A 23,155-nucleotide genomic window follows, 5' to 3' on the forward strand; every position below is an offset into this window, starting at 1 on the left:
ACTGGACCAGCTGCTTATTGTTTGAGGTTATAACTTTATTCTTATAAGACTCCCACCCCAGGCCTCAGGCAAGCTCTGCAGGGGCCTGCCAAGAGATCAGATGCCAGAAGATCAGATGCAAAAGACAACAGGGTTCATGAACCGTTAATTGTTGCTTAAGAAAGGGGATTTAGGTAGGTGCTGCACATTTGAAGTTTCCTACATAATCAATAAAGATAGAGATGTCTGGATCTCTACTATATCTGGTTGGCCTGCAATAGGGTAACATACTAGAAAAACATGGACCTGGTCCATTTGGGAATGTGGCACAATAAAAGCTACTTTTATTACATAGAAAGAAACAAAAGGCTATGCTACAATTTGTAACTGTATTCTTTTAACTCAAGAAAAAAGTTTACAAAATGTTCTTCCAGATTACAAACCTAGACTTGTAATCAGTTCCATAGACTTGATTCCCCAATAATTCCATGCAAATAGATGTGTTTAGCTTTTGGATTTCGGTAACAATATCACTTCACATATTTTATTCTATTGAGATCAAGCGTTCTTTGAAACACAACTATATACACACACAACTATAACCCCAAATGCACACTGAGAGAGCAATTCTTTTCTTGTCTACTTAGAAGCAAGTCCCCCTGAGTTCACTTGAGCTTACTCCCAGGTAAGTCATTATAGGACTGCAGCCTTACAGTACAAGCCTAACTACGTCTACTCAGCTATGCGTTGCATTGAGTCCAGTGAAGGTTATTCCCAGGTGAGTATAGGACTGCAGCCTTAGCAAACTCTTAGTTCTAACATCAAATGTGCCAGCAGTATAAGAACAGAGCAGCTTAAATTTTATCACAGCTTCTATTCAAATTTATTAACATAATATCATTTTAGGCCTGCTTTGGCACGCTTGCAAAACTGCTCTGAACTAGACGTTTAGTCCCCTACAAGTAAGAAAACAAGAGCAGCATTGTTGCAATTAAGGGCCCATTTCTCTCTGTCTTCTGTGTCCATTTGTACAGTTGCTTTAATCCTGGATGAGTCCCAGTGTTAGGATTGTTGGCAGCAGTTGACCGTACAATGCCTGAGTTTCAAAAAAGGTAAAATATTCAACTTTTCACAATGAATGCATAAGAATTTTTTTGGGATGACTTTTGTGGGGGGGAGAATGCAACTCTGAAATATGGAGGAATTGCTCCAAATGGCATCCTTCTGAAAGTGAACGTTTTTGAAAACTAATAATATAGCCACGAACAAAGGAGAGTCGGAAAAAGGCCCACACCTTAACAAGAGACAAAAATGAATTCTGAAGATGCTTTGAAGTATGATTGATTTGGTGGAGAAAATTCATAGAATCCGTTGCTTTGAAAAGGACATGAATCTTTTAGGGTATTATAAAAAATAATAAAAACCTTTCCCCATAAGAAATTAGTGAGAAGCGTGGGAGCGAGTGGATGAAATAGAATTGTACGGTTGAAGGGGGGGTTAACTCTAAAATTCTTAGCTATTTTATTTTTATTTTTTTAGAATTCATTTATATCACCCCTTTCCTTCATCAGTGAACCAGGTTTCCCATCCAGGCACTGACCAGATACAGACCTGCTTCACTTCAGAAAGGGTGACAGCCTTTAGACCATATCTATATATTATATGCTGTTTTATATGCTGTCTAGGATTTTGCTTCACTTTAATCTCTTGACTAAACTGCTTCAGTCACAAACAGAGACTAGTACTCAAAGTTTCAGTTATGAAAGCAGCACTGAAAATTTCTATTCAATCTCAGTCTCTGAGCTTTCTTAATCAAAAGTACAGTATGTTTATGTATGAAAGTAGGAAGAATTCGATTAGAAATTTGAATTCAGAAACACAATGGCAAAGTTTGCCCAGGACACATCATCCATTTAGCAAAGCATAAAAAAAAAAAACTTGTAAGGATGTCCTTTATGCAATGGAACCAATGTAATTATTTAAAGAACAACAGCTAATAAAATCAAAGACATCACACTCCTGCAGTGCAATACTCTGCATTTTTATTTGAAATGGAATTTATTCCCAAGTAAACATGTTTAGGAGCGCAGGTGACAGCCAACGTTGGTCATACTCAAGAGCAGACCCACTGAAATCAATTAATGCACTTAAATTCCTTGATTCCATAGGTATAAACTGAGTATGATTAATGTTGGATATTACTCGTGATCTTGGTTTTTTCCAGGTTTGTTATTTTTCCATTACTTTCCAATTTGAGGTGTTACAGGAGGCTGATGATGTATCTTAATAGAAAACATATCTTACATTCCTTGAAGACTTCTCTCTTTTTCAGTGCTCATTAGTTTTGAAATTAAATTATTGGTTTTATAAATTCAGCTCAAGATCATTTTATTCAGATAAGTTCTATATTTCATCCCAATATATTCTAAAAGGTGACTCTGTGTGTGTTTTTGCTGCAAAGCCAATTTTGAGTTAATGCAATTTTACATGTGCATATTTGGCTTAAACTAATTAGACACTCCTGCTTTCTCTCTTATTGTAAATTTACACTTGCTACATAACATGACCTATCACCATAATGACTGCTATTTCTTCTTTCTTCTTACTGAGTAGAAGAGGCAACATCTCTGTAATTTCTATTATGTGCAGTCTGTGTAAAAATAAGCTCCGCTAATTGCTGCAGTGTTAACCATCTTATTACTTAAAATGCATTTTTTAAAAACGCTGCTCTGGCTGGGTTCTTTAGGCCAAACAACAACAGCAATAATACCAGCAGACAGAGAGGTGCTTGTTCTTTAAGGCAAAGAAGAACAATAACACTGGAGGAACATACAGGAAGAGTGAGAACAACCCACCACCATATTTAAGCCTTTTAAATCATAATCATCATAATACAAATTAAACTTTGCATCATTATGGCTTAGCATGTACAAATAAACCTCCAAAGACATCCCCCCCAAAAAAATCTGATTAATTGAATTTATTTTCCCTAGATGTTTTCAAAGTAACCACACAATAGGCAACCAAGCCATATTGCATGCTGAAGGCATATTTTTTCCTTAAAAGTAAAATTCATAGCATTCTTCAAAGCAAGATAATGGCAGTTATCATCTAATGTTGTTATATAGTTATATATATATATATATATATATATGTATGTATATTAGTAAAGTGATGTCAGAAATCATCATTTCATCCAAGGCTTGAGACATACCTCGCCCTGGAAGCTTTTCACTGTAGCTTGTACTTTTGATAGAAGCCCACCCAAAGAATAGTTTGTTTGTCAAAATACCTGATGCTTAACACCAAAGATTTAACCATTTCTTACTTGCTGTAGATAATTCTACTAGACTGGATGGTGGGGAGGAATCATCAAATATTTAGAGGCTATTGGATGCTCAGTGTTTTGTTTATACCTCACTGAGCATCTCTGCATCCAGGATAACCACCAGTGTACAAAAAAACAACAACATCCTATAGTTGCCTTTTCCTGCTGTTTAGAACCTTAACTGTTGGGAGTTGGGGCGGGAGGGAAGGGGAGAGGCGAGAGAAGAGATAATACAGGAAAAATCAATAAGAATGTCTTCCATTATTAATCACCAAAGGGTTAGGATTAAAGACGAAACCCTCTATGTCAGACAAAGTCCTATGGGAACCTAGAGGTTGACTGCTCAGAAAGGTTCTGTATGGAGAAGAATGAATGCATATTAGCCATAAAACTACCAGTCTTTAGCTTCTACAAAGCTGCCTCTTGTCAGATCTCACATCCCTCCACCCCCCTGTGCCCCCCATCCCCGTTAAGATCATATCCATTAACAGAAGAAATGAACCTGGAGAAAATATATTTTCCATTCACTCAATCTTGCCTCATTACATAGTCACTCTGCCCTGTTCTCTTCTGGATCAGATCAATTATACCTGTAACACGAAGTAAATAAGAGAGCAGTGCACCATTTGCCATATGCAAAGGACCTTTATTAACACAACACAGCATCTGCAAATTTCTGGTTGCTTTTAAGAATCCATTGATTTTGATTACGGCTCTTGTATCCAGCAATGGTGCTATCACACAATGGAACGACAGATAAGACACGCCAAAATCTAGCAAAGGCACCTGAACACCACTTTGCAGTTTTAACCTCAAATGGGTGAAGCGCAACAAAGTCTAGGCTGAGGTCTCAGGTTCAGTGTCCACAAATGACTCTCCTTTAAAGCACTAATTCATTCAATGACTGTTAATTGAGGTCACCTTCTGCCTTTTTATGCTCCTGTATAATTCCAGACTGGTTATTTTCTTTTCCTAACAAAGGACATTAGAGTGGACATTTATATTCTGGGGCCACAAATATAGAAATAAAAACTTTCCTGGTTCATCAGGTGCTGTGGATTTCATACAAGCCCCAATGAATTGTTATGATTTTCCGTTTCAGACCATTTTTTAAACAGATGCCTACACTGATCCTTTGTAGGAAAATTGCCCAGTTTGAGAGTGCAGAGCATTTATGCATCTGGTACTATACCTGAATTGCTGTAGGCGGCTCTCAAAAGATTCATAGTTACAACAATACAGATACTATACAAACAATAATTAGAAAGCGGTTGGGCGGGATATAGGTATATAAACATATGCGCTCTCGCTCACTCTCTCTCACACACACAGAGTGAGCTACCTATCTGTGACACATAAACTACTTGATCTTCCTAAAGTAAAGCTTTCCAAAAATCTATCCCCTGGGAAACTGATCACGCATTAATTGGCATTTCGGAGAACGCTACTTGGCAGCAACTTCCACCGATTCGTCTGCTGATGACCGGGATCCAAAGGTGCAGTCCGGACAGAGGAATCAGTGGAGATTTTGCTCTGAGGACTGAACTCTCAAGGGCTTGCATCTACCTTGAAACCGGCACCTTGAGGCGAGTCCAGCGAGGTCCTCGCCTTTCAAGGAGCTCGCCCCTGAAATTCGGAGCACCGCGCGACTCCACGCGCAACTGTCCTGGGCGGACGGGTCTGAGTTCCAGGCGGGGTTCTCCATCCAGCCCTGCGCGCGCGGCGAAGCGGGCAGCAACACGGCGGCCCCCGCTCCCCCTGGCTGACCTATAGCCATTGCCCGCCCGGGTCTCCTTGCCCAAAAAGCAGCTGCCCGCCCCCCCCCCCCGTCCTTACCTTTCCCCACGTTCACATGGCCCCGTCTCTCGCAGCTCCCTCGGCTGAGGGGAGGCGGCGCGGCGGGGGTGGTCCGGAGAGCGCGCGCTGGGTCTTCGCGCCTCGCGCTCCCTTCGCGGTTGAGGCGCGCTGCTGCTCCAAGGCTGACCCTCGGCGGGCAGCGAGCGGGGCGAGCTTTTCCGCCCGGCGGCACGACTGAGGGGAGGGGAGCGGAGGGCTGGACGGGGAGGGGTGGGGGAAGAGAAGGCGGCGCGAAGGTAGGAGGAAGGGGAGAGGAGAGGGGAGCAGCTCCGCGTTCCTCTCGGCCCCTCAGGTCTGGCGCCGGCCTCGGTCTCCCGCGCCGCTCGCCATGTGCTTCTCTTCTGCGCTGCTCCTGGAGCTCTGAGAGGAAAAGGAACTGTGCCCAGCGCCCTCCCCGAAGCCCCGTCCTCCTCTTCCTCCTCCTCGGCTGCTGCGGCTTGTTGCCCGACGTCTCCCCTCCTCAACAGCTTGCCTCGCCGCACACCCCTTCTTTCCCTCCTGGTCCCATTTATGAAGCTCAGTTGCCATCACGTGTTAATGTGCCTTTGTCCTGTCGCTGGCAGCAGCGGCAGCAGAAGCGCGGCAACAGTAACTAGCGCGGAGGGAGGGAGGCAGGCAAGGAGGGAGGGAGGGAAGGAAGGACGGCGTGGGGGTTGGGGGACCAGGCAAGAGCGCCAAACTTCGCGAGTGCGACGCATGAGGCGGGCAGGGAGGCGCGCTGTGTTGCGCGCGCGCGTGGAGGGAGAAAACAGGGCTCTTTCCTGGGACTGCGCAGGGAGAGTGGGGGTCAGTGGAAAGGGGCCGTTTCTGGGGTGCTGAGGGACACGCTGCTGTTCTTGCTAAGGGGCTGAAGTCCCCTGTGGGGCGAGGTGGCTGGCGAGGGCATTCGTGCCTCGGCTGCTCTCCTTGGAAAGCAAAGCGTGCGGCTCGTTTTGCCCGCGCTCCCACTCTCGGGAGGCCGTTTGGATGGCTGGCACCGGCGCAAAGATACCGGTTGCTGGCGCTGCGTGCGTTGGTTGGCGAAGGCGGAATGGACGGGGGCAAGGGGGCTTCGAAGGGGGGTCGGCGCAGTGGGGCGCCCCAACGCAGCTCGTGGGGCGCGGGGCATAGCAGGCGGACTGAGGCGGGAGAAATAGAGCCGCGCGGGACCGGCATGCCCTCCGGCTCGAGGCACCAAGGGCGCTGGAGGGGCGGAGAGTTGAAGGAAAGTTAAGCTGCGAGGGAGGCCTTTCACGAGAGACCTGCTTTATTTCAATCTTGAAAGGTGACCTGAGGCTCCTCGTGCCGAGGGCGAGACCTCTGCTCCGAGCCACCGGCAACAGCCTAGCAACGACTCCGGCCCGCTCCTCTCCTCCTTTGCCCAGCCGCTCTCCCCACCCATCCAGTGAGGGGCTTTGCATTATTCATACTAATTTGACTCCCCTCAGCATCTCGGCAGGTTTCTCTTTGGAATTACAGATTATTATTATTATTTTTTTCTCCCAGCCCCCGCATAACACGGCTGGCTCCTCAGGGAGCGCGTTTTCCCGCCCTGCCCGGCCACCCCTCGAGGCGAGGTTATTCGCGGCCCTCTTACCCACCCCATAAACAAACAAATCAGGCTAGGTGACCCCACCATTGCTCAGTTTTCTGACTGGGATGATATGCCCGGGAGAGGACCCTGCTTCTTTCCTCTCCCAGCGCCTTCTGGGAGCGCACGAGCAGGCTGTTGCAGCAGCCGGAGCGAGGAGGGGCGCGGGAAAGGCGCGAAGGAAAGCCGCCGGGCGCAGTTGCCGCTGCCGCCGGGCCTCTGCTGCTCTCCATGTGCGCAGATCTGGCTGCCCTTCTTCGCGAGGGGGCGTGAGGAGCGCAGAGTAGGTGGTGGTGTTTTTATGTTTGTCTCCGGCAGCGTCTCTCTCCCCCCCCCCCACCTTCTCCACCCCCATTTCAGTGATCAATACTACAGCTATAACTGCAACGCATTTATACTGAATCCTCCTCCCACACTCTGGCGCATATTCCAGTCCCGTATGATCTGTTATGCAGGGAATAGACTGGGAAGCACGTGACAGGCCGTATTTATATGGTGCTTCTAGAGTTCTCCGTGCAGAACATTTTGCAGGCAGATTTCAATAATTCTTTCCAATAACCTGGCAAGGCTGTATCATTTTTCTCATATTAGTGACAGCATTCAGTCCACACACTTCTTTAAGTGTCGCCTTAAAACATCTCTGTTTTCCCTGGCCTGCTGAGATTTTAATATGCAATGCAATTGGTATGCATGTTTTCTTGGAGGTAACTCCCACTGTGTTCAGTAGGGCTTATTCCCAAATAAGCCTCCTCCGTTGTCTTTCCTTACCTCCTCCTTCCTTCCTTCCTTCCATTTATTTAAACAACATGCTGGCATTGTCATTGTTCATTCTGTTTTACACTGGGCAGCACCTTGCTTTCTCCAATGGCCTTAAGAAATAACAAAATCATATTATGTCAGAGGCACGTTTTCGAAGAAGACTTCCAGGTCTGCAGCTCAGGCTCTTTGTATTAGCATTATGCTGCACTAGCTCTTAATGTAATTTGCATTGTTGAAGGGAAGCGAGTGCGGACAACCAGTAGCCACTGGGAACCCAGTGGAACCAACACAGAGCTTTTGAAATGATGAAAATAAATACATGGAATATTATAAATGCTGCAGTGCTTTTCTCATGCATGCCATTCTATAATCATGGCAATATTACACAATGATTTAATGAGTAATAATGCTAAACAGTGCTAAATAAATATTGGATTTGCGGTCTGGTCGCATGGATCTATCTGACCTATCATTAGAGTGCCTGGAATTGCTATGAAGGCACAAGGCTGTATTGGGGAATTCCAAGTCTGGGTAGTTCAGTTGGTTAGAGCATGGTGCTGATAATGCCAAGGTTGCAGGTTCGATTCCTGTATGGGACACTTGCATATCACTGCATTGCAGGGGGTTGGACTAGATGATCCTCAGGGTCCCTTCCAACTCTACAATATGATTCTATGTGTACAACACTTTCAGGGATGGGGAAGAGGCGGGTCCTCTCGGTCAGTTTCCTTAGGGCATTCTGCCCCTGGCAGATGTAGGTAAACCTATCCTGTGCAACATTGTGCCAGGCTTTTCTGATAGTAAGGGTGGGTTGTCCAGGAAGTAGCAGCAGTGGAGACTAGTGCATTAGGGCAAATAAAGCATTGCCTCCAACAACCTCAGTCTGCCCTCTGCTAATCCCCACCTGCCTTCTTCCTTACAACTACCAATCCTGGGAGCAGCTTTCTCCTCCTTAGTCTCAGTTTTGACTTTGTAGGGAGAATGATGAGGACAACACAATAATTAGTTGGCTCTGCCTGTCGTTGGCTCTTGCGCCACCTACTGTTCACCTCCCTGCGTTCCACCTGACCAGGCACCACTAGCGGCAAGTTGCACAGATGCCTAGATGAGTAATGTACCAGGACAGACAAAGAAAAGAGAGCAGTTCTTCACACAGAGCATAATTAAACTATGGAATTCACTTTCGCAGCAGTCAGGGATGGCCACCAACTTGGATGGCTTTAGACAAATTCATAGAGGTTGAGACTAACTGGCTCTACTCCATGGTCAGATATAGTATGCTTCTGAATACCTGTTGCTGGAAATTGCAGGAGCAGAAAGTGCTGTTGTGTTCAGGTCCTGCCTGTGGGCTTCCCAAAGGCATCTGCCTGCCCACTATGAACAGGATGCTGGACTAGATGGGCCACTAGCCTGATCCAGTGAAACTATTGTTACATTCCTAATGGCAGAGGTGCTTGAAGCCACTGTTGTACAACTGTAAATATGCACATCACTGTGTCAGAAATATAAATGTGGGTTAAGATTCACCTTGCATTGAATGAAATTTCTGCCCTGAGACCTGCAGGTATCGGGTGGTATATAAATTTATTAAATAATGATAATGATAGCTTTCAGTGGTACCCTAGACTATATCATTAATCTGGCAATTTCTTTTTCACTGATAAATTTCAAGAAATGTGCCCCAGCAGCAGTAAATTTTGTGGAAGGGCAAACAAAGAGAAAGATGGCTAAGTTTTTCCTATTCCAATTGGGGATTCATATTATAAAATCATTATTATTAATCATTCATATTTATAACATTGAGGTCAAGGAGAATTTGGCACTTACTACAGCAGCCAGAAATGTATCCTTTTGCATGAAATGGTTGCCCTCTGAAAACAACTAGGTTCTCAAAGAAGAAAGAGACCAAAACTGCCTGTTCTGCCTCCCCCTCCCTTTTAATACATTAACACCTTTGAGATTGACAGCAATTCAGAATCAAGAAGACTAACTGAGCTGGAGACTTCCTAGTACTGACTCTGAGATGCTTGCTAAGTCTATTTGATCCTAGCTTTCTACATGTATTTCTTACCCACCAAGCCTCTTGCTGATGGTAATCCAATTATCAAAAGTGCAATGAAGAGAGAAGCATATTTATTTTAGAAATGGCTTCGCTACCTGGAGGGAAGAGGAGAGTTACCTCATTTGTGCCCAAGAAGGGTATCTGCTGTATATCTGAAAATTCAGTGAAGCTGCTGTGCAAACAAAACACAAACAAACAAACACCCTTCATTTTACACTGCAGTAAATCATAACAGATTTCCTTGGTTTTTACGTTTCTTTTCCTAAAGGGACCAGTTTGTTTTCACCTGCGGGGTTTGTTGTTGTTGTTGTTAATTTAATTTAAAACCCGTTAGGCTCTGCTTCCCTCACCAAAGGCCACCCTTCCCCCTTCCTAAGGTAAAATATGCTCTGTGTAAATGCCAACAGACCAGAACCAGCCCACAGAATGCTCTAGGGTGCTTCTCTCCTTCGCTGGCCCTTCCTCCACTATGTTTACTGCTTGTTAAACAGGCTTAGCCTCAACTAGTAGAACAGATTCCAACAGCAGGATAATTATCTCTCCCCCCCCCCCCACTTCTAAATAACGATACATCAACGAAGGGCTTTTCAATGCAGAAATCTATCATCTCAGCAGTTTCTCCCCCCTTAACAGCTGAATTTGTTTATTAGTTTAGCATAACGCAGTCACAGGAGATAATTCTAAAAGAGGCAAAGTATTACTGTTGTTAGCACACTGAAAGCATAAGTCAACTCCTAGGAGGCAAGGTCCCTTCGGTTCCCCCAATAAAACATTTGAGCACCACACCTCTCAAGTTAATAGGCACTGCCATCCAAATGGTATGCATGTACCACATCATCTGCTCAATTGGTACCCCTGATTGAGAAAAAATAGTCCGTCTTAGGTAGGAAAGATTGAACCCTGTGGCCTGGGACAGCTTTGCATTGTCTCTTCCTCAACTGTTGAAACTTGGCCACTGAGTTCAAGCTCCACATTGGTAGCTGGTTTGTTTTCAGGAATCTGTGCAGCTGCCCTGCAGGGCTCTTAACACAGGCCTGCAGCAGTGTTTTTCCTAGGCTAAGAAAAGAGAAGAAGCAAGGAGGCTGGAAGCTTGGTTGTACCTAACCGGGGAAGTGCACAATGCCTGAATACAGTGCACTTTTGCAGCAGTGCAGATAGTTGTGCTGTTCCAACACCAGTCTGGGGGTTACTGTATGCCAGTACTCATTCACTTCATTTCAACACCAGTCCGGGGGTTACTATATGTCAGTACTCATGCAATGTAAGAGTTGTCATTGGTGCAGACACAACCCTTGTGGTTCTCATCACCAGACCCTTCCTTACCTGTATTGAGCATCCTGTGGATACTTCCTCAGAAGCAAATCATTCTTGATCTCAAGGAGATTAGTTTGCAAATAAATGTCCATAGGATTAGTGTTCAGTTGGTTTATTCCACTCATTTTTATTCAGGCTACCAACTTTTGTTTCTAAGACAAGTGAGTGCACATTGTAGCCATCAGTTAAAGTGTATGTCATATACTCTTAAAAGTTCCACTTCCCAGAGTATTCATGCTACTACTGATCCAGTGGTAGAAGCCATTGGGGAGTTATATATAGAGAAACTAGCTGTCGTATACACGAAGAGATTCTTCCAAGTCAACTGAATGGAACAATGCTTTTCAGTGCTCCATTTGCCAGCAAACACAAGCTCTGCTGAATCTAGCCAGAGTTTGGACCCCGGGATTAATGTCCTTTGAAGGAAAATTACTAGGAATACTTCGCTTCATTAAACAGTGAACAGTTAGCTTCTTCAGTATCTGGGCTGACAATTGCAACTGTCATGGCAACAGACAGCAAGAGACGGTGAGGTATGTGTTGGTTCTAGGTAGTCTACTTTTCCCCTTCATACATTTGCCCTGTAACACTTTTCTTCCTGGTACTGATTTCACGTGGGAATGTAGGCGAGAATGCCTTGCACCTCACTTCCAGACACCTTTTCATGACAGGTTGGTTTCCCCTCTAGCTCCTTCCCAAAGAAAATCCATTAGGCACTTCTCCAGCACTTGCCCCCGCTCAAATGAACATATCGGAGTAATGCTTTTGGGAACCTTCCCTGGGGATTGCAATAAGAAATATTCTCAACAAACTCTGCCCGATGGCATTGTGTTTTCTATGCTCACAATGCAGTGCTCAGAACCCCTTCTGAGAAACCGGTTGGGTCTACTGAGAATTTGCCACAATCCTAAGCATGCATGCTTGGAATCAGTGGGACTTCTGAATAAATATGCTTAGGATTGGAGGAGCTGCTTTTGTTTAATGCCTGAAAATCAGAAATAATCCTACCATACACTTTCTTCCTCCTAGTCTTTTGTCTCTTTAGAATCTGGACTCTTTGTTTCTTGTTCCTGCTTCAGTACTATATTCTTGGGTGTTATCTTGAACAGCGTTTTGCAATAGAAAGAGTTGGAACAAGCCATTACCAAACAGATCTGTTGAGAGCTAACTCCGCTGTCATCCATTGTGCCAGAAGCACACCCGCAAAATGAAGAGGGAAAAAAGAGTGACCCCACGTTGCCCTGATGAATAATTTAATTGCCTAACTTAATTGCACAAAGAGCTGGACAATAAGGAACCATTTGCATTTTGTAAAGTGTTTTGAAGTGCTCCTTGCTGCCTTGCACAAGTTTAATTTTTGTTGAAAGTGCTCCATTAATTTGCTGAACCCTGAGATAAATACCCAACCAGTGTTTCAGAGGGATTTCTTGTGCCATTCCAACCTACCCAATGCTCCTCAGATTGTGGGTGGGGAGGGATGTAGTTCAAGGTTGAAATCCACAAAGCACCTGCTATTCATATTCTTTTCAGCAGGGTTGGTACAAAAGCAGCACATACCGAGGTGGATTGCCTACATATCTAGTGGTTTGAGTACTGTTGCTGTCACAAAGGTGCCAATTAGGCTGGCGATTTTTGTAATGTGGATATCAGTTTATTAGGACAAAGGCTGAGACAGTAAACTCACAGGAAAAGGAATAGCTATCATATGTTAATGACTTCCTACCGCTACTGACCTGAAACAAATTAAAACCAGTGATACAGGCATTAAAGCCTTTCTTTCCTATCATTAACTATACCCTGAAGCTATCCCGTCCCCCCAATATTCCTCTCTCCTGTCTTCTTTTTCTGCTTTGTCCTTTTAAATTGGACCTGAGTGACAGTACACCAATTTAGCCGCAATTCTTGATAATTTGGGTTGTGCATTCACTGAAACCAAGATGAGTAAGACATGGAGTATAGTTAACTGATTTATTTTTTTTTAATCTATTCTTGGCAGAACTGTTAATAGGTAAGCTGATCCAATTGTGTTGGGAATAATCATCTGTCAATGTATTTATTGTATTTAGTTATTACTTTTTAAATGGGTGGCATTAGAGGTTACGAGTGGCTTGTTTTGTTTTTTGCTTTTGCTGTTTTGATGGCGAGGCTAATCCTTTCTTCTCTTCTTTTTACCGCTCTCCTCAAATGCCCCATTCTTTGACACAGGGGAAAGTATATCTGAAGGCAAGTGACAGACAGAGGAATTAGGATTGGTTCTTATAACAATGAAAAGGTTACCACTTGGAACATTTTTATCTGGAATATTTCAGAGGGTGCCTGATTCTGAGGGGGAAACTGTCGTCAAATTTTCTCTCTGAGGCAGTGCTGCCTCAGCTCCTCTTCATTCCCTCCATGTTCCATGAGTTTCAATATATATAGGGGAAAACAGTATTCAGTACAGTGGTACCTCAATTTAAGAACAGTCTGGTTTAAGAACGATTTAGTTTACGAACTCCGCAAAACCAGAAATAGTGTCTTGGTTTGAGAACTTTACCTTGGTCTAAGAACGGAATCCGAATGGTGGAAGGTGGCAGGAGGCCTCATTAGGGAAAGTGTGCCTTGGTTTCAGAATGTTTTCGGTTTAAGAACAGACTTCCGGAACGGATTAAGTTCGTAAACCGAGGTACCACTGTACAGGCAGCGACTGATTTACGCACATCCAAGTGATGCACAACTGTGTGTGCACATTGCAGTGACGGGGAAGTGGGCAGGGCAGGCTTATGCATGCACTGCTAACGTACATGAAGGTCAGGAACGTAACCGCAGGGCAAAGCAGTCACTGCCTGTATAAAGTCTGTTTTCAATGTTCTTGAAAAACTGATTTTCTATATGTTTTCTATTTTGGAATCTGTGAGTGCGGTTGGTAGGGAGAGCCCCTACACTGTTCTTTTACGAGCCTTTTAAAGAACAGAAACTTCTGCACTGTGACCAAAGCCAATTGAACTGCTTTTTAAGGTATCTTAAGTTGTATCTTAAATCGGAGTATCGGTGTGACTCACCCTGGCGACTGTTCCAGGAGATTAAAAATTGCACAGGCTACTGGCTAGTCAGAGCTACTCCTTTAACAAAGCATGCGGTAGAGAACACTTTCTCTCCCATATTCCTTATGCACTAAGCAAACCAAAAAAAGGGACAATAAAATCAGGTCCCTTTTCACTAGATCACCATCAATTCAAACCTTGAGGAACAAAAAAAGACACAAGGTGCAAAATTGGTTATGAGGGAGAGAAAGGGACTCTGCTACACCAAGAGTCAGGCCTTTGTGACCTCGGTGTGCGTGTGATGATTTCAGACCTAATTTGTGCATTCTCCTAATACAAAAGAAGTTCCTGCAGCTCCTAAGTGATCTTTCAATGCAGAGGGAACACCCTCATTAGTTTTTTTCACCTTCTCACCTGCCTTCATTAAGGCATACCCTTCACAATTCCAATTGAACAGCAGGGGACATTGTGAGCTGACTGAGAAGCGTTTTTCCTTCCCTTTGTTAACATGTGTTTCTCCCCTCCATCTCTGAGCACCAGAGAAGAGTGCTGCGTGTAGATCATCTTTTCATAAAATTTGTACAGCAAAAAATCCCCCCCCCCGAATGTATCTAAACCTCATGACTACATAAACATCAGTATCAAGAAATTTCCCAAATGGGTTTGGGGAGCTGTGAATTCTTCATTTTCTGAAGCAAACTTAAGACATGTTTATCAATTCAAAGGTATGGATATAGATCACCCAAAACCACAAAAAAGGGGAAAAATGTATCCTGCAACTAAAACAACAACTCTAATGTAGATTTATTTTGTTATAATAATCTTCGATACCTCCCTCTCCATGGAGGCGCAGATTGCAGCTATAACAAAGGCGGCATTTTTTCATCTCCGCCAAGCTAAGCAGTTGGCTCCTTACCTCTCTCGCCCTGACCTAGCCACTGTGATCCACGCGACGGTCACCTCCAGACTGGATTATTGTAACTCGCTCTACGTGGGGCTGCCCCTGAGACTGACCCAGAAACTCCAGCGGGTGCAGAATGCCGCAGCGAGACTCCTTACGGGGTCTTCGCTGCGGGATCACATTCATCCGGTGCTATACCAGCTGCACTGGCTCCCGGTGGAGTACAGGATCAGGTTTAAGGTGCTGGTTTTAACCTTCAAAGCCCTATACGGCCTAGGACCCTCGTATCTACGGGACCGCCTCTCCTGGTATGCCCCACAGAGGAACTTACGGTCTTCAAATAAAAACATCTTGAAGGTCCCAGGCCTCAGAGAGGTTAGGCTGGCCTCAACTAGAGCCAGGGCTTTTTCGGCTGCGGCTCCAACCTGGTGGAACGCTCTGTCACAAGAGACAAGGGCCCTCCAGGACTTGACATCTTTCCGCAGGGCCTGCAAGACAGAGCTGTTCCACCAGGCCTTTGGTCAGGGCGCAGCCTGACTCCCTCCTTTGGCAATCTTTACAATACTTTAGTTTATGGTTGCCATCAATTTTGATTTTAATTAATTCTTTGATGTTTTTATAATGTTGCACTATTTTAGTGTTGTTAGCCGCCCTGAGCCCGGCTTCGGCTGGGGAGGGCGGGATATAAATAAAATTTATTATTATTATTATTATAAATATGCACACACCATGGTTTCGTTTCTGTTGGTTATTCTTCACATTTGCTTTCCTTGTTCTTTGTATGCATGAAGACAACCCTCAATACCAATTTCTCAGATGGAAATAATTTGTATCTGTCTCTCTTCCGCACACCTTAGCTGAGCTAGCACCTTGAATTGTTGCTGCATGGATGAAAATTACCTGGTTTATGGCAAATGCATGTGCCACAATGGCCTTAGTCCATTGTCAGGCTGCAAAACAATAAACTTGATTATGTTCACTATAATAGTTTTTAGTTATTTATGTTATTGTTGATATGATCAGTTATGCCAATGAACAAATATGGACTGAGAACAGAATAACAGAGTGAAGCAGTTAGCAAGCAAAAGCCCCAGAAGTTAACAGGAAATAAGGCTTTATGAAGTGTGGCGGGGGGGGGGGGGTGGCACACTCCAGTCCCTGCTAGAGGACCAAGGGTTCACCCCCTGCCTTCCAGGAAGAATATTACGGCAAGGGGAAGACCTGGCCAGAGAAGGAGCAGCTGCAGGAAATTTTTCTTTCTCTTTTGAAACCAAAACAACAACAACCAATTGCCCTGAGACTGCAAAGCAGAAGGGAGCTCCATCTATTAGCCTAAGGGCTATTGGCTTGTGTGTGAGAGAGTGTTTGTTTGGGGTGTTTTTGTTTTGTATTATTACAACCGATTACAAGTCACCTTGAGAATTATTTGATGGAAAGGCAGGTTATCAAAACAAAATAAGCAATATCATTTACTATTATTGCTGTTTGTTTTACAACCTAGCGTTCCAATTCCTTTTTTTTTTATAATGCTGACATTAGAGGACACAAGTAAGAGCTATAACAAATATAAGGGATGGATGAACCCAAGAACAGATTTAGGGTGCATTTTGTGTGTGTGCAAATGCCAGCCAATGCAGAAAAACCATGAGCATGTTGACATCATGTCAGACATCATCTTTAACCAGATGACAGGTCAGTGGCAGCTGCATATACCTTGTAACATCAAGTTTTGATCTTGGGCATGATTTGGCTCCTACAAATGGATACTGTACAGCAATAGTGGTCATCTTGCTAGGACCACAAGATTGAATTGGATGCGCTCTGCTATTTTTGATGAGGCAGCTCTTAGGCATCTCACATCTGCTGGTTATCCTTACAGGTCACCTTGGTTACCAGACAATCTTTAAGGTATGAAACATTAAGGGAAGAGATGCTGGTAGAATTCTTTTTACAGAATGATGGCCTTGCTTATCTTTTATTTGCTTTATGAGAGTATACAGACGAACAAAGAAGGTAATTTTGGCTTTGGCTATTAATCATGCAAAGAAATGGGCATGGAAAATATTTCAGTGCGTTTGAAGTCTGACTGAGGAGGACAGTTTGAAAACACCATTAGAATATTCCATTGCTCGATGCTTGATTATTCCTTTCTGCCTTCTTTTGTGGAGGAAAGAAAACCCAGAAGAGTTTTGCTGCCAAATGGTCCCCAAAACAGTTCTCAAAAATCAAATGAGCCCTTTGTGTATCTTGGTCTGTCTCACACCAAATCCTGATTCTATTTAGACCTGCTCCTCACAAGAATCGTTCTTGGCCTTCATGGCTGACTAGGGACAGAGGGATAAATTTGGGTCAGTGTTTCGTAGGATGTTGGGAGATGCTTACTGCACTGAGAAGTATGTCAGTCAATCAGACAACTATAGCTGGAGGCAAGGGATCAATCTAATTACTGGTTGCTCTCTAACCTAGTTCCTAGGAAAGGTTATTGAGAGGACAATGGCTCCAGCTTTGCTTCTTTCATTCCAGGCTCAGGCTCTTATAGGGAGTAGCTTGCTCAGTAAGGCAGAGCCACAACAATAGCCTCCAAGCAGCAGCTGTGCTGCCACTTACCAGGAGAAGGAGGGTGAGGAGCGAAGCATTGAAAAGGCACCTGATGGAGTGCCAAATCATAGAATCATAGAGTTGGAAGGGATCCTGTGGACCACCTGGTCCAATCCCCTGCAATGCAGGAATATGCAGCTATCCAATACGGGAATTGAACCTGTGACTTTTGGAATTATCAGCACCATCCTCTAACCAATGGAGCTATCCAGGGGTGTATGAGCTTCACTGGTGCATCCGCACAGCCCCAGCCTTGCCAGCACTTTGCCTCTCTGCCTCCCAGTAAGACAGGAGGCTATTGCTGCAGCCCCACAACATCCCATTGACCTAGTGCAGGGAGAGGGACTTTTAAGGTGTTGTTGGAGTACAGTTGCCGTCACCCTTCCACGCTGGCTAAGCTAACTGGAGCAGATGGGAGTCTGAGTCCAACAAGTAGTGCATGATGACGAACAAGGGAGGCCTACCCTTGATTTTGTACTAGCGGTTTTACCACTCTGTAGCTCACCAAGGGGTGCATCCCACCAATCACCTATTGTGATTTGCCAGGTTTCTGACCATCTCCTTTTGCCTGCTTCAGTTAGATGGCAAAAAGAGGAGGTTTCTTTTGCCCTTTCTTTAATGGGCTGTGGGTTTAGTTTGGCTTGGTGGGCTGCAAGGTTACTGGAATTGCCATGAGTCTGCTTTTGCAGAGTGAGGTGCTGGGTGATTGCTATTTCCCCCCAGGATTCTTAGTTATCTCTAAAGTTATTGGTGTGTTAGGAAGGAATAAAGGTAGGAAAAGTGGGACCTGCAACAAACCATGCAACAGAGTCTTGCCTCCTAATGAAAATGTTACTCTTCAGGGTCCTAGCCAGCCAGCCATGCTTTCCTCCAGAATACTATAAACTATTAGTACGGGTGTGTGTGTGTGTGTGTGTGTGTGTGTGTGTATCAATTTTATGGAACTCCTTCCAGTTGAAGTTAGACAGGCTCCCTCCCTACTGAACTTCTAGCACCTCCAGAAGACTTTTTATTTTAATTGTAGTTCGATTTTATCATTTTAACTTATTTTTATTTTTTGTACCTTTGGATTACTAGAGTTAAGTTGCATAAACATTGTTTAAACAAATAAATACAAATATAAATGATGTGTGAATAAATCCTTTGGGTTTACAGAAGAATGGGATTAACAATAATGGTATAGCACTCTGAAGTCCTTGAGTAGAAAGTACAGAAAAAAGCAGGATATTTTGCTGCTGCTGCTGCTTTTGTTATGATTCCGTTCAGTCTTCCAGTGTTGCTCTGTGAAGAATCATTGTCAAGGCCAAATTATATGAAGGTGCACTAGTCTAATAAGCACAGCTTGTCTGTACAACTGCATAGAAAATAGACCCCCCCTCCTCCTCCTTCTCCCTGAAAAGGCTCTTTCCCCCCATTATGTCCGGGGGGGGGGGGGGACATGACCTTTCACAGTCAATCTTCAGCACTCTTCAACTGTGTACAATTACATTACAGGCTCAGTACATTTTTGACTGCATGCAAATACACAATGGGGGTGAGGATTATATACAAAGAACCTCACTCGCTAATGCTTTCATAAAAACCTACTACTGTAATTTAAATTGTGACACTTTGGATGGGGAGGCTCTCAAAACAGTGGCACCGATGCTCCTGGAGTCACTGGTCATGTGGCAGGACAGGGTGACATTCTTTCTTTTCTAGGTACATGGGACTACATTATAGTGAGTCAGGCCATTGGTCTACGTAACTCGGTAGTGTCTCTCCTGATTGGCAGCTGTTCTCCAAGGTTGCAGACAGGAGTCTTTCGCAGCTCTGCCTGGAGATGCTGGGGACCTGGGACCAGATGCTTTACCAAAACACTTATTATTTTATTTTATTTTTACTTTTGAAGTCTAGGTTTCTCTGTGTTTCTCAGGAGTAGGTCAGTGCTCTTTGAAAGCAAGATTTCTGCTCTCAACCTTCTGCTTGCTTAGGATAGCACCATCTAAGGCAGTCTTCTCATCATCATCATCATCATCCTTTTTATTCGACCGTCAGTCAGAAAAAAGTACATTTTGTCAATACACAGTTAAAAACATCCAGGAAAATTTTAAAACTTAGCCAACACTAAAATGGGCTAAACAGATAGCCCCATATCAATACAGTCAGTTATAGTCTTGCGACGCTTAAAAGCTAAGAAGAGAAATTTGGCCACCAAGGAAGGTATAGCTCTAGTGGCGTTATTCAGCAAGTGTAAAACCTGGTTTTCTCCGGGTAGGAAGCTGAATTGACATAGGAATGGGTCTATAAAATTTTGTCTAAGCTCTGCATAAGAAGGGCAAGTCAAGAGAATGTGTTCGGTGGACTCAACCACACCCATGGCACAATGACAGGTTCTCTGGGCGTATGGTACTCCCCTGTACCTTCCCCACAATATCGCAGAGTCAAGGACATTTAATCTAGCCGCTGTAAGAAGTCTACGGTATTCCACATAGTGGATTTCTGCAAGGTAGGGGGCTGGTATGGTCCGATAAATCTGGTCCCCTAGGAACATCCCTGGTTTTACCTGGGCTATGTCCTCTTGTCTGGCAATGTCACTCAGTCTCCGGGAGATCACAGCTCTAGCTTGATTGTACATCATAGACTCAAAGTAAAGGTGAGACAATCCGCAGGATTGAACCTCATTAATGACCTCCCTTTCCCACGATGATTGGAAATCGTCCCTCAATATCAAGGGGGCAATACCCACTGGTTTAAAACAAAGCTTGAGCCATAGCCAGAGCTTCGTCTGGCAGTCTTCTCTAATCTAGTGACCTCCACATGTTTCTAACTACAACTCACATTGTCCCTGTACACTGGTTCTGCTGGAAGGAGCAGAATGGAGTTAGGCACACAGAAAGCTAATAGTGTGATGTTATCTATAAACTGACTGGCAGTGGCTTTCCAGGTCTCTCCCAGACCCACTTGTAGATGTTGGGAATGGAACCTGGGAACTTTCATATACATAGCAGATGTTTTGTCACTGGGCCACTGGGCCATAGTCTGTTCTCCCAAGCAATAGTCCAAAACATCTGGAAAGTACCAAGTTGGTGAAGCCCGCTATAAGGTAAAATTTGGGGGGAATGTTATGCACATTCAAAAGTCATTGACACTCAGGGGTCCCAAATTGCCTTCTGGCTCATCCATGACTGTAAGTGCATTGCTTGGGCTCGATCAAGGGTGAGGAATCTTTTACAGCTCAAGGGCAACATTCCCTTCCAGGCAACCTTGCAGGGGCCACATGCCAGTGGTGGACAGAAGCAAAGGTGGGTGGAGCAACAAATGTTAATTTACACCTCCCCTACTTTCTCTGTCCCTTATCCAGGCAACCAAGAAGCATGATCAGAGTTCAAGAACAGATTCTAGCAGGGCAGAAACATTCAATTGCCCACATAGCAAGGCTGGTACTCACTAGGTGTGGCCTGGAGGGAAGAGGTATGGCCTGGGGGTGGTCACGAAGACCAGAAAGATTCCTGGAAAAAGCACATTCACCCCCAGAGCTTGAGGTTCCTCATCCTTGGGTTAGGTGTTTGTAAGCAGCAAATGTGGCACAACTGTGGAGAAACTTCTGAGACTGAACGTGGTAATCCCTGCTTGACCTTAGTGTTCATTGAACAGCCTTGGGTGTCACTCATGCTGCCACCCTTATAATTGCTTGGCACAAGCAGAAACTGCCTGGACTAGTGCTCAAGGGGCAAAATCTGCAGCGCTACAGCCATGCCACGTACCATGTTTCTCTCGCACATCAAAAAGGCTTGTGATCATGTTAAGAGCTACTACCTATTGCAGAGCTGCGGAGTGAAAAATTGTGCTGGGTGTGTGTCTGGTTGAGTGCTGCGTCGCAAATTTAGCTCAGTATTGTTCTTTTCCTCTCCCTAGAGCCAGGAGAGCTACTGAGCCCTTAATGGGCCCAAGATAGAAAGGGAGAGATTGGCTTAACTCTGCCCTGATTAAATGTAGGGCAAGTGATGCAGACTTTGCTGCATGCCCAGCTTGATAGAAGCTACAAATGTAGTCTGCCTGTCTCCCTTCTGCCTTATAGTCTCATGGCCCCAAGAGAGATACCCAAGACTGGCTGCTACCACATCGACCTCTGTGCATGATGCACTCTGTCTCCTGTCTACCTTAAAAGATACTGACTCACAGAGACAAGAGGATGCACCTGCGCTTTATGGGCTGAATGTGTCCTGGCATTTCCAAAACACACATCCTCCTGCAGTCTCTGCTTGCACATTCTGCCTTGACTTGTGATCACTGTGTTGAAGCTTACAAGTAGATGTCTGCAGGAAACGGTACACAGTTGCATACAAGAAACCCACAAGAAGCATGGGAAGATTGAGCTGCCCCCTCACATTCAAATGTGTAGCTAAACATGACACTGTCATCCCTATGATGTATCATGATGAATGGCCACACAGATCTTGCACTGTGGAGATCTCAGGAGGAAAGGAAGGATAAAAAACAAAGTAGGATGAGGTGGAGGGGGGGCGGGTGGAGGTAAGGTAAGGGCAGAGCCATAGCTCAGTGGTAGAATATCTTCTTTGCATGCTGAAGGTCCCAAGTTCAATCCGCAACAGCTCCAGGTAGGGCTGGGAATTGCATTTATTTATTTATTTTGTTCATTAAATTTGAATGCTACTTTTCATCCGCAGATCTTAGGGCAGTTCACAACATAAAAATATGATAAAAAGCACAAAATGCAAAATGCAAAAAAAAGGGCAGCTTCCGCTATTTCCAAGTAGGGGGGAACCCAGTGGCATTTTCAGCTGATGTGTGCATTGTGTTGAGGGAATGTATTTCTCTCTTGTGAAAGTAGAACACTGATTTCAAGCCCAGCAGACCAGTGCTTTCAAAAGTTAATTAGAAAACTCTTATACTGGGGAGGGGAGATAAGCATATAGTGCGGAATTCAGTGTAGTGCCAATACTTCTGCTGGCCAAATGGACAGGGCTGGCCCAAGACATTTTGGCACCTGAGGCGAACAACAAAATGGCGGGGCCTCCCCTGCCAGCGAAGAAGGGGTGGTGAGTGAAGATGTACATCAGGAACAAGGGGGGATAAATACCTACATTTTATGGAGGAAAGCTCCATTAAACTAGCAGGTAACCTTGCACTGGCTTCAGAGAGAGCCTTGGGTTAATTGAATACAGGTACATTTAGAAATACCGCAGATCTTCACAGTTTCTCATTAGACCCTACTATCAGCAATTCAGATGATTCCACCTGGTTCATGGACCCACCTATCATTTTGACCCAACTCAAATTGATTGGATAGCTGAAATACATACAACAACAAAAATCAAAGTTTGAGAGTAGCACAGATGCTGTAAAGATGGGTTGATCTGTCATGGAACAGCCCCGTATTCAGATCATGTTGCTGGTTGTGAAGGAGCCCCCATTACAGTTCAGTGCCCCCAAAAATGTAGGTCCGCCACTGTCGGCACCCACAGCACTTTCTCAACATTCCACCAGCCATGGAGGATAATAGCCTTAAAAAAAACACCCACACACGTATTTTAACTTTTGTAGGTTGTGCTGACACCAGAATGTACTCTCATTTTGTTTCTTTTGCCAAAATACTTAATCTAAACTGGCCAAGTTAACAAAGATTTTGTCCAGGATATGTATAGCAAATTCAAGGTTGGAATAAAGAGCCCAATATACTCATTTTATGGAACTAATGCATAAATACAACATACTTGCCAGCAATAAAAACATATAAAGTGATGCAAGAGAATAAGTTTTCTTG

At 44.4% G+C, this 23,155-nt stretch overlaps 1 protein-coding gene and 1 long non-coding RNA gene across 2 annotated transcripts in view; one reads left to right on the forward strand and one right to left on the reverse strand.

Annotated features, from left to right (window-relative positions):
• Positions 1-5,898, reverse strand: part of CNR1 (cannabinoid receptor 1) — a 31,367-nt gene extending 25,469 nt beyond the window's left edge. Inside the window, exon 1 of the mRNA XM_080998303.1 lies at positions 5,144-5,898. The gene's annotated coding sequence lies outside the window, so the exon portion shown is untranslated. The remainder of the gene's footprint in view (positions 1-5,143) is intronic.
• A 1,040-nt stretch (positions 5,899-6,938) lies between these two features.
• On the forward strand, positions 6,939-13,421 carry LOC308473993. The gene is made up of 3 exons (XR_013984445.1): positions 6,939-7,017; positions 11,218-11,402; positions 11,949-13,421. It is a non-coding gene; the product is annotated as an uncharacterized lncRNA (long non-coding RNA).
• Positions 13,422-23,155: the final 9,734 nt, after the last annotated feature.

The sequence above is a fragment of the Podarcis pityusensis genome (assembly GCF_964106645.2).
Source record: "Podarcis pityusensis genome assembly, chromosome: 3".
NCBI classification, from domain to species: domain Eukaryota; kingdom Metazoa; phylum Chordata; class Lepidosauria; order Squamata; family Lacertidae; genus Podarcis; species Podarcis pityusensis.